Genomic DNA, 12,500 nt, shown 5'->3' on the forward strand with positions numbered 1-12,500 from the left:
CTGTGTTCCACATCCCGCCACATCGCCCTCGGGTTTCCCTCCCCCCCTCCCTCCCCCCTCAAAATCAAATACTTTTGCGTGCTACTACAGATACTTCTGCACTTGTTTGTGTGTGTGTGATAACATTGCAGGTAACTTGTCAAAATATTACCTACTATTTTTTGTCTTAAAAATTTTATATTGTTTCTTCCTATTTTACACAATACATTGGAGGTGTGTGTGTGTGTGTGTGTGTGTGTGTGTGTGTGTGTGTGTGTGTGTGTGTGTGTGTGTGTGTGTGTGTGTGTGTGTGTGTGTGTGTGTGTGTGTGTGTGTGTACTAGTTTTTGTTACTTAGGAATCATAACCAATCCTACTGATTTGTGCTAAGCCAGTATGTATCGTTATGATGATAAAGGTGATGATGATGATGGTAACTACTCTCTTCAACATTTATGCATTCCTTTTACTGCTCGTGGATCCGACCTGCACCATTAACCATTCAGCCGTGGTACACGTAGTGGGTAATTTGTTCCGGATGACCAATTATATACTTCATAAGGTCTGATCCGCAGAATATATGGTTCCGCGCTGCTCTAGGACCATTAATCGCTGGTAATCGTAGGCTTTGGAATATTCCCTTCAACAATTGCAAACCTCAGAAGTGTAATTATTGACTTTCTCTATATGGGTCATATTTTAAGTGACCTGGGAAATTTCGTAACATTATTTCCTTGGCATTTTATTCTGTACACTAGACTTTATTCTTCTCTTATATGTACTGATGCAGCATCTGTCGTAACTAGCGCAATTTAAAATGCATATAAGAAAATGCAAAGAGGTAAGATAAAAAAAAAAAATCGCAAAGGAAGAGGTGCTACAAAGCCTCCTATATCACCTAGAGTACGACCCTTAATTTGGGCCAAGGGTAGCAAACATGTATATGATTATTTCCTTTGTGTAATATAGTCTTGTTTTTGTTTTTTTTCTTTTCAGTGGAAAGAACTAGGGGAAAAAAGGAAAGATTTTTTCACTGTCTCTGTGAGCATTTTACACACAAAGAAACAAACACACACACACACACACACACACACACACACACACACACACACACACACACACACACACACACACACACACACACAGAGAGAGAGAGAGAGAGAGAGAGAGAGAGAGAGCTGTCCATACACCTTGGGAGTACCACTCTGCTTGACTGGTGCTACATCTACTCATTATATAGGTAGATACTGTTTATATGTCTATCTCCCTATCTGTTTGTCTATGTAGCTATCCTTCTGCACTGTACGTTTAGGTACTGCATACCCATGTAATTGTGTATCTTCGTCATGACAGATGATCCATCTTTAGTGCAAGAATAACTGATACAATTAATCAGTATTCTCGTCACAGTCTTCCTTAAGAATACTATCTGCCTCCTCCTCCTCCTCCTACGTTTCTTCTTCTTCTTTTCTTCCTCCTCCTTCTCCTCCGTTTCTTCTTCTTGTCCTCCTCCTCCTCCTCCGTTTCTTCTTCTTCTTCTCCTCCTCCTCCTCCTCCTCCTCCTCCTCCTCCTCCTCCTCCTCCTTCACCACCCACTCCCACAAAGGTATGGTAATGCGCGTCCGTGTTCTGGGATCCCTCGTGTTTGTGTTAGGTAGAGGAGTTTACATGACTAAGGGTTTGTAGCTGGAAGGACACAAGTTCGATTCTTACGTCGGTTAGACTGGTGAGCTCAACTTGTTTCTCCCGAGTCTATGTTCATCGAGTAAGACAGTTGTGGACTTGAATGCTAACCGCCAACTGTAAGATTTGTTCTAAGGGTAAGTTGAAACTTAGCAGAAGCTGATTATATGACTGAGTGGAATGAGAATAGCTTGGTGAGTGTATAGGTTTGACATGGCCTTTGTGTGATATATATATATATATATATATATATATATATATATATATATATATATATATATTCACACACACACACACACAAATATTTCCAGATATATGCACTAATATTTATGCATCCACAGACTGCAGAATTATACGTATACAAGCACAAACATATAAATGGTACAGTCGCCAAACTTTCCACCTGGGCCACCTAGCCGCGAGAGGTGGGTAACGGGTGCTGGCAACAGTGTATCTGTTTGTTCGTGTGTACGTGCTCAACGAAAGTTCGGATCATCAACTCTTCGTCCATAGTGAACCTCCGTCAGAGTCAGAGTTTATCCCATAAATGCCTGGGTACGGAGTTCGGTGGGGAGAAAATTGTCTCAGGGGTTTGGCGGCTCTCCCATCGGTTCAGTCTGTTGCATGAAACTGGTTGCACGGGAAATTGTTGTGTGCCACAGGTGCTGACCAAGGCCAAATGAATATGACTATATGAATTTTATAATAAGATAATATATATAATATTACGATATAAATATATAATATTATATATAATACAATAACACCTTATTATACTAATTTGACCTTGGTCCGTGCAACCTGTGGCGACCGGTTTCCTGCAACTGGTCGAGCCGGTGGGAGAGTTGCTTAAGGGGGGAGCTTGGCATAGTAAAAGCTAGGGGAGGCGCCGGACGTGGGGGGGGGGGGTACGTTATTCACACCGCCAGTGATAATAATTGCCGAACTAGTTTTTGAGATCCAGTAGCATTCTACTAAATATTTGCATTCGAAACAGTACTAAACATTTAATTTTCTATGTTGTTTTTACATTGTTACCATAACATGTAAATGAACTATATACTGTAGTCGCTCCAAGCATTTCTCTCACTCTCTCCTTTTTATATCAGTAATTCCATTTCATAGGGTTATCACTTGATACCATTATCAGTACAGGTTGAAGAGGAATGCATTTACTTAACATCTGTCCAGTTACGAGTAAGATTACCTGCCATATTCACATCATCAATAACACTGACCAAACATTTAGATTACGGTTAGACACTGTTAACGGTTGCTTATTTCCTCGTTGGTAAAACTTCAGGCAGATGTTTTTATGTGTTCTGTGGTGCACCATGAAGAGGTAGGAGGTTAAAATACTGTCACCTCAACAGGCAAAGAGTTCATGCATACTGTTGTCGAATGTGTGGCTATTATGTTAGGTATGATTACGACACCGTATCAACATTTCATATGACTATGGTCATTACAGCACACCTTTATAGTCCATTCATCTAACGAATGACTGAATTACACATTACAAGGAAAATTATTAGTTGTGTCGCTTATGTGTGAGGTCACACATTTACCTCCGACATCTACAGTTCCTATCTCTCCTACTTAGTTTACATCAATATCAGCCCAATGAGTAATCCTGTAACGAATAATGACCTAACTTATCTAATCATGTCTGGAATCAAGAATGGTATTTCAGTAGGTTTAATCGAGACCGGCCCAGGACTGACGAAATGCAAAACGATCAGACACCGGCATCTATTTTTCTACCGTAAGGGCCGGTCACACGACGGTTCGTCCCCCCAGTATTCAGCAGACATTTTTTAGCCATGGGTTTATCATGTAATACTGAAAAAGAATACGTTTATAGGTATGTAATATTTGTAAATATGCGATCTTTTATATTATTTCACTTATTGTTAATATTATTTTCCTTATTGTTTTCAATACTTGCATTATCTAATACTTTCAAGAAATTCTATCGACTAAAAATTATCGACTGAATATTGGGATGAACTCTGACTGAGGTTCACTACGGAAGACGAGAGTTGATGATCCGAACTTTCGTCGAGCATGTACACACGAACAAACAGATACACTGTTGCCAGCACCCGTTACCCACCTCTCGCGGCTAGCCGGCCCAGGTGGAAACTTTGGCGACTGTACCTTTGCGTGCCTATGCACCCATGCATCCACACACACACATAAACACGCACATAGACACATAGGTTAATGTTTCTTTACAAGACTTAGAATTGAAGGAACAGGGCTTATTATAACTATTACTACGGGCGCGAATATAAACAAGCTTGCTGGACGTCCTCATTGCTCGTTGTGGAGGGAGCGCGCGGTTGGGTGGGGGGGGGGGAGATAGAAATTGGCAGTAGCGAGGGTTGTATAGTAGTTTCTCTTAAAAGGCACTAAAGTTTGCAGGTGGATGGCTGATACGGTGGTATGGCAGAAGGTGCAGGGGGTATCATCATAGCTGATGTAGGCAGGAACTTGGAGTATTTTAGTAGTTTGTTCCAGAGCTTTTTCTAGTGTACCCTGCTGAGTGATGGGCAGGCTACACGACCAGGCGGATGAGGTGCGACAGCTGAGGCGGAATAAATGTTTGGAAGGTGTTACGTAATCCTTCCTTAGATTGAAAGATAGACCCAGGGGCTTCAGTCTCCTTAACATGTAGAGATGGTAAGATGCTGACTTTCTGATGAAGCTGAGAGATTAGTTTCGAGTTTATTGTCCAGGAAGAACCCCCAACAGTTCAGTGGAATGAACAGTTTCCATTGTATGGTCGCCCAGTCTGAGGTTGGGAGGTTGTAAATGGGTGATGCTTGAGTTGAACTGCGTTCCTAAGGTTTTCCGATGGCTGAAGCTGACGTTTGTTTTTGTCCAAGTGAGTTGGGTGTTGAGGGTATCCTGGTGCGTGTTCGAATGTTTGGGCCACGGACGTTTGGGCCACGGACGTTTGGGCCACGGACGTTTGAGCCATGGGCCATAGGTTCGGTTAGATTAGGTTAGCTAAGGTAAAGTTAGGTAAGTTTCAAAACACTTCACACTTCAAAACGTCCTAGCTTGGTGGCACTTGGCCAAAATGTCCGTGGCGGAAACGTCCTACATTCATCCTGGTGATTCTCATAGTTTTGCTGAATATTATTGATGACTAAAGCAAAAGTGTAATTGTGTGTGTGTTGTGTGTATGTGTGTGTGTTGTGTGTGTGTGTGTGTGTGTGTGTGTGTGTGTGTGTGTGTGTGTGTGTGTGTGTGTGTGTGTGTGTGTGTGTGTGAGTGCGTAAAAGGGTTAAATATTGCTCTCATAACATGGATGACAAGAAAATAGAGAACAAGGTGCAATGAGCTGCGAGAGAGAGAGAGAGAGATAGATAGATAGATAGAGAGAGAGAGAGAGAGAGAGAGAGAGAGAGTGGGTGAGTCTGACCTTTCCTTCTCCTCGTGGCTAATGGTGAGAACATAACTTACCACTCTATCGATACATCTGTGGATACCTTACACGCAGGTACCCAAATCATGGTATTACGTGTCCAAGCCTTTCTCCTCAACTCAGACTTACATAATGTTAAAGCTTCTTTTTCTTTGCCTAAGCAGGTGCAGATTTTCGTTCTTGTGCAGCTTATTCCTCGCAGCTTGATAGTAAAATGAGATAGCTCCGCGGCTCTACACTCTTTCCACAGCACTTCTTCGTCATTAGTGTTATGTTAATGTTACAGCTCAGATATCAAGATTATGAGATGGTTACTTTAGGCCAAGATAAAGTGAGGAGAGTATAGGTAACTACTTGATTTTGAAGATCCATTTTAATCTTTACTAAGCATAAGACGATCATATTTAAATTAGGTGAGACATCAAACTCTCTCTCTCTCTCTCTCTCTCTCTCTCCGTACCCTTTGCGAGAGAGAGAGAGAGAGATAGAGGCTGCACCTACCTTTACCCGGTACCTAACCAAAAATAGGTCACTGTTATTACTGTTACATGGTTCTGGAATTTCGTCATGTAATCAGATTAGCAAGGCGGTCGCTGGTCAGACGGTACAAATACACACACACATATACACACACATTCTCTCTCTCTCTCTCTCTCTCTCTCTCTCTCTCTCTCTCTCCGACACACACACACACACACACACACACACACACACACACACACACACACACACACACACATATCTAAACATGTCCAGATCACTGAATTTGGCTCTGTGTTGTATTGTTTTTGATTTGGAAGGAACCGTTTGCGGGCTTCAGGCCTTTGGTTCCTTCTTTCTTGCATAAAGAAAAAAATAATTTTTTAGAGAAAGAAGGAGGGGGATGGGGTAAGAATAGGAGAAGGGAAGAAGCAACTGCATTCATGTGAAATTACAAGGTGAGAGAAGATAGTTATAATGAGAGAGAGAGAGAGAGAGAGAGAGAGAGAGAGAGAGAGAGAGATACTTATTGATTCAAACAAAAGGAAGGAAAGGAGAGCAAGAAATTATCTCCTCCTCTTTGTCTGTCTGTCTGTTGTCTGTCTGTCTGTCTCTGTCTCTGTCTGTCTGTCTGTCTCTCTCTCTCTCTCTCTCTCTCTCTCTCTCTCTTCTCGTTTAGTTGAGATGAAATTAGCCTAGACAGTTTTCAGTCCCTTGACTCCTTAGAAGTCCCTCCGGTGTATAGTACAACAACAACAACAACAACAACAACAATAATAATAATAATAATAATAATAATAATAAAAACAATACATTCAAAGCAGACGCACAGGTGAAACACGCCGACTTTCTTTGCTTAAATTACTCTTGTTCCTTCCCAAGGCTGGTTAAGTTTCTCCCCACGCACCTGCTCACCACCTACATGCATTTCTCCTGAGCGGTCTCACTCAGTGCCTCGTTCATTTTGCCCTAACTACATTGCAGTCCGGTCTTATCTTGTTTATCGTGTTTTTTTTTTTTTATCACCTGCCTTGCCCTTTCGACACGCCAGTACCTTTACGTTAAATTTGATCCGTGCTCTTGGTGCGTCTCTTTTTTTTTTTTCTCTCTCTCTCTCTCCTTTCGCTTTGGATCCCCCTTCCTCTCTCTCTCTCTCTCTCTCTCTCTCTCTCTCTCTCTCTCTCTCTCTCTCTCCTTTTTTCCGTTCCCCAGCCTGCCTCACCCACCCACTTACCAAGATCTCCTATGGGGGATGGGGAAGGGTAGGGCACTTTGCTCAATGATTGCTAGGTCGATTCTCTCTCTCTCTCTCTCTCTCTCTTTCTTTCATTCTTTCTTTTTTTTTTTTTTTGCTTCTCCAACCTGCATGCGCTAGGATGACGAGCCAAAATCCACGGGTCATTACCACATACTGTACCTTCTTTAGCTTAATATGTGTATGAGATTATTTTGTAGTTTTTTGTCTTTTACTCAAACAGCCAGTAAAAACTTCAGAAAGTAGTCTACGTTAGGGTGAATATTAAAGTGAAAAATAGAATCAAGCGTCGTGATTCCTGGCAATACTTAGTCTGTTTTCATCAGGCAGGGATCCATAACCCTTTTCAGCTTGGTCTGACGGCAAAGTGTAGTCAGATCGGAAGTTGGGTGTGACTAGTAGCCAAGGAGGTTCATTCCTACCCTATAACTAACGTTCATCGAATTTCATGCTCTCACGTACACTCTTCCCGTTAGTGTCTCACTCTCCATCCTCAGCAAAACCACTTCAGTGTATTTCTCCTAACGCTTTCTATCTCAGCCATACCTACATTAAGGTTAAGGAAGAAGTAGGCAGCACTACATCTTACAGCTTAGTAGTGAAGTTGTGAGAGATTCCCATTCCGTCCTCTGAAAACGTATAAAACTAGCTGCCTAAAAAAAAATAAATAAATAATTAAACTTGCTTATTATACCTGTTAGCTAAGACTGTTTATAAATGCGGCCTCATGACTGGTACAAATATATATAGCCTTGCCCTTGTTCACATGCTCAGCCGAATCTAGCACAGCATCCCTAAAAACTGCCCCACGTTCCTTTCCAGTCCAACACGACTCATGGAAAAGCTTATTCTGATCGTAATGCAAGTCTAGTGAAATTCCAATCTGATTTTGGCTCAGTAAGTCCTTCTTTTATTCCAGTGCCGTGTTCCAAAATATTTCAACTTTTTCGTGTGACAGGTGTTAAAGTAGTAGGAGTAGTAGTAGTAGTGGTAGTGGGAGTAGTAATAGTAGTGGTAGTAGTTGTAGGGGTAGCAGCAGCAGCAGCAGCAGCAGCAGTAGTTGTAGTAGTAGTAGTAGTGGTAGTAGTAGCAGTAGCAGGGGTAGCAAGAGTAGTAGTAGTAATAGTAGTAGTAGTACAGTAGCAGTAGTAGTAATTGTAGTAGTTACAACCCCTGGCTCCTCTGAATGTGGACCCAGTGGAGTGCAGGCTCAAATTACCTTTCTCCTGCAGTCACCATCCTCCTTTTGGGGGATAGAGAGGGACCTGAGGGATGTTTGTATGACTGGGCAGTGAAGTCACCCGGTCATATCAGTGCCATCACGTGAAGGCATCTCTCTCCAGCACTGCAGGATTGTAAATTGTTATAAATTGGGGGAAACAAGCAAACTTTCTTCATAAATTGGAATGAAATGAAAACAGTTCTGCATAACCCTCTGGATTTATGGCAGCCTTTAATGAGTGAGCTAATCAGTTATTAATAAAAACTGAAGACTTCACGTTTTAGTTGCAAATCAAGACTACCATGGACTTGTGTTCCCCAGGCTAACTGTGGCAAATTGCTCATAAAACAGACCAAATTTAAGTGAGCCCGTCTACGAGAGTCCACTAGGTTATAATGGAAGTTCGGTATGCAGCCTTACTTTCAAAATACAGTGACACACCGTGCACCAGCTTTGAGAGAGAGAGAGAGAGAGAGAGAGAGAGAGAGAGAGAGAGAGAGACTCACGGTCGATACACTATTAAAATTAATATATCTTTATCATATCCTTTTAATCTGTAGTGCATAATTCCACGGTAATCTTTTCTCAGAGATAGCACACACTCACGCCTACAAATCCTACCCAAGTGACTTAAATAATTTATTATTACCTCCGCCAAGGAGGTTATGTTTTACCCTGCGCTGGTTTGTTTGTCTGTCTGTTAGCAGGATTACTCAAAGTTATGAATACACTTTGAAGAAATTTTGTGGAAGGGTTGACATTGGGCCAAGGAAGAAATGCTTAAATTTGGGGGGATTCCAGTGTCATATGCACAGAGTGACTTTATGCAGGAAGTTACCGTTGCTTTCTCTACTTAGCCTAAATTAATCTAACTTAACCAAACCTAAACTAACCTAACCTAACCGTATCTTAGATCAACCTAGCCTAAATAAACCTAAATTAAGCTAACCTTACTGCACGAAATGACTGATTTCACAGTCTGCCCGTAACATACATATGTATATTTATTTATATATACCGGTATCTATATGTCGACCTATAGTTACATATAGGTCGATAAGACATCCATCTATCTGCATGACACATATAATTCAAAAAATGTTGTTGATAAATGGCACAATACTTGAGATAACCTGCAGATACTTTCAGCACAGCAACTAAAAGGACCCTCGGCGCATGCGCACTTAGCGGAACGGTAACTTCCTGCATAAAGTCACTTCGTGCATACGACACCGGAACCGGATGTGGAGTATCACGTACGATATCTCCAAAATTATCAATGAATTTCAGTGAAATTTTGTGGAAAGGTGGGCCATGGGCCAAGCAAGAATTGGTTAAATATTGGGTCGGATCCGGATCCGGATCCGGATCCGTGGATATAGGATCCGGATCCTGGATTACTCAAAAAGTTATGAACGGATTTTGAAGAAATTTTGTGGAAGGGTGAGCCATGGGCCAAGGAAAAAATGGTTAAATTGGGAGGCAGATCCGGAACCGGATTCGAAGTATCCCGCAGAATATTTCCAAAAGTTCTCAATGAATTTCAATGATATTTTGTGGAAAGGTGGGCCATAAACAAAGAAAGAAGTGACTAAATTTTAGGGCGGATGCGGACCCGGAGCTGAATTCCGGATCCTTTTTAATGGCAATGGGATTAGCGGAGGTATGCTGTCTGTGAGCGCACTTTAGTTCGATATAAAATTCATCGGACCCTGTGCAACGATACTTTTTACACTTGGTGCACAAGTATTTGAAAGCCAGTAACAGAAGCTAGGGGATGAATTATTTGCAGGTCCGGAGGTCAATACGACCGTCTGACTGTAGGCAGAATTATATATATATATATATATATATATATATATATATATATATATATATATATATATATATATATATATATATATATTTGAACCTTATCAACATTTCCTTATCCATCCCCGCACCACACGCGAAATCACTCGGCGGAGTGGAAGAGGAACGTTGTTTATGGATCACGTTGTGGAGCACTGGGGATGAGGAAAGGGATATCATGAAAAAATGGTCAGAATTATATATATATATATATATATATATATATATATATATATATATATATATTTGAACCTTATCAACATTTCCTTATCCATCCCCGCACCACACGCGAAATCACTCGGCGGAGTGGAAGAGGAACGTTGTTTATGGATCACGTTGTGGAGCACTGGGGATGAGGAAAGGGATATCATGAAAAAATGGTCAGACAAAATTAAGATCTTCGTAATGGAGGCAACGGTGAAACTGTACCTGCTGTTTCTTTTTCACCTCTTTTGGAGGCAACGAGTGTCGTTAAGTTATGCTAATGGGGTCAAGATCATTGCACCCCTAGGAATGAACTACTGTATACCATCTGGGCATCGTTAACAAAATTGTAAATCTCTTGGCCACGCTTTGGATTCGAATCATTTAGTATTGACACTCTGTTCCCATCCCTAGCTTAACCTTGTATCTCCGATGACGCAATTTCCTCACTGTTCTTGCTACTGACAGCTTTTTTTTTCACAATACGGGAACACTCTTTTGGTGGAAGAGTTAATGAGAGGTATATCCGACAATGGATTTCCGAAAACATCGTCTAAAAACAGAAAGAATAAACTAAAACTACTGTACATCATCGGATTGAAGGGGCTAACAACTGCCGCGACCTCCCTGAATGAAATGTACGCGCTGCAGTGTAAAAGAAAGGCGTGTAAGTAGTCACCCTGGCAAATGGAGAGGAAGTGGGTGCGGTGCTGTAGGTGAGCAGAGTGTGGGTGGGCAGGAGTGATGTGTGGACCGAGGTGCAGGTAATGATCGCCTGGGTAGGAAAGTAATCAGTTAACGCATGGTCGGAATGGGAGGTCTGGCAGCTTAAGACGCATGTGTTCTCTCCACCTTTCACTGCCCAGGGCGAAGTCTGGGGAGCTAAATTGAATATCTTATGGCCAGGGTACACTTCCAATGGCAAAAACGACCTGAGTACGAAATGATTTGTATTCCAAGAGGTACCTGGCGTTCGTTACTACGGGGAGATTACTAGGGAGATTACTGGGTATTATGGCTGACTGAGAACAGGTTAGGCATGTTTTCATCTTCGGTATTCATTATGTACTTGTCAGACCCCATAGACTGTAGCTGTGTTTGTTTTGTGACCAAGAGTTACCGTAAGTACCCAAGCTCTCTCTCTCTCTCTCTCTCTCTCTCTCTCTCTCTCTCGTTGACTTTTGTGACGTCACTGCTCTCTTTCTGCCACCAAATTATCACTCATGGATTTCTGACCTTCAAAGCAATATCAGATCTGTTATGTTTACCCCATTCTCAAAGTTGAACGAGGGACGCAACCTCTCCCGCAGTGTAAGGTCTGTTTTATACCTTTTGACGGAATAATGGGTGCAGTTTAGGTGTCGGTTTGTACTGTTAGGTCTTGGAGGGGGATAGATGGACAGAAAGAAAGGTAAATAGACTAATAGATAGACAGTAGACAGTAGATAGATAGAAAAATAGATAGAGGCAGATAGATAGATAGCAGAGATAGTAACAGAGATAGATATAGAAAAATAGTGAGAGAGACAGACGGACAGACAGACAGACAGAGACAGAGACAGACAGACGGACAGACAGACAGAGACAGAGACAAAGAAAGAGACAGAAAGAGAGAGAGAGAGAAAGCGAGAGTGGATGAATATACTGGTTCTCTTACTCAACTCATTAACCTATATCAGTGCGTTGCAAAAAAAAAAAAAAAAAAAAAAAAATCTGTGCTCGGTTCTAAGAATCAAGACTCGTGACCTTGTATGCATTACCGAGAATTAATATGTGTTGAGAGAGAGAGAGAGAGAGAGAGAGAGAGAGAGAGAGAGAGAACAGGACTACTATTTACTGTATCAGCCCCAGTAGCTGCTCCCTTCAAGGCTGCTTTGTTTATATGCTTGGTTCGAGAAATCAAACCTAGTGACCTAATAATTACAGGGACCTATACTTCCTTCACCTTAACTTGACTCAGATTTTCGTCCTTTTCCTATATTTTTCACGTTGCTCAATGGCAGAATAGGCTCTACATTTATTCCATAGCAATCGTCGTAACTAATGCAATATTGTTGTGTTATTCTCTCGTTGAAATTCATTGGCAAAATCGGACAATAATACGGCTCTACATTATTTCCATTGCTCTTTTCGTGACTAGCATCATATTTTGAATTAATATAGTGTCACAATTAGCATCCGGCATAGAGAGATGGCAGTTTTAGACCACGCCAATGCAAGAGGATTGTAATGTGTGGACGTCCTTGACAGACATTGCTTCATACTAAGCTCTCTCCTCTTCTAGGAATTCAATGACAGGCCTCCCGTGCGGTGCCTGGGTTGACTGACCAGGCTTTACATAACACACACACACACACACACACACACACACACACACACACACACACACAC

The 12,500-nt window shown here is 41.7% G+C and overlaps 1 protein-coding gene across 1 annotated transcript in view; it reads left to right on the forward strand.

The window, feature by feature from the left end:
• Positions 1-12,500, forward strand: part of LOC145414551 (uncharacterized) — a 244,392-nt gene that overhangs the window by 111,993 nt on the left and 119,899 nt on the right. The window lies entirely within an intron of this gene.

Source organism: Coenobita brevimanus, chromosome 100 (genome assembly GCF_032717465.1).
Source record: "Coenobita brevimanus isolate Jiangsu-jjx chromosome 100, ASM3271746v2, whole genome shotgun sequence".
NCBI classification, from domain to species: domain Eukaryota; kingdom Metazoa; phylum Arthropoda; class Malacostraca; order Decapoda; family Coenobitidae; genus Coenobita; species Coenobita brevimanus.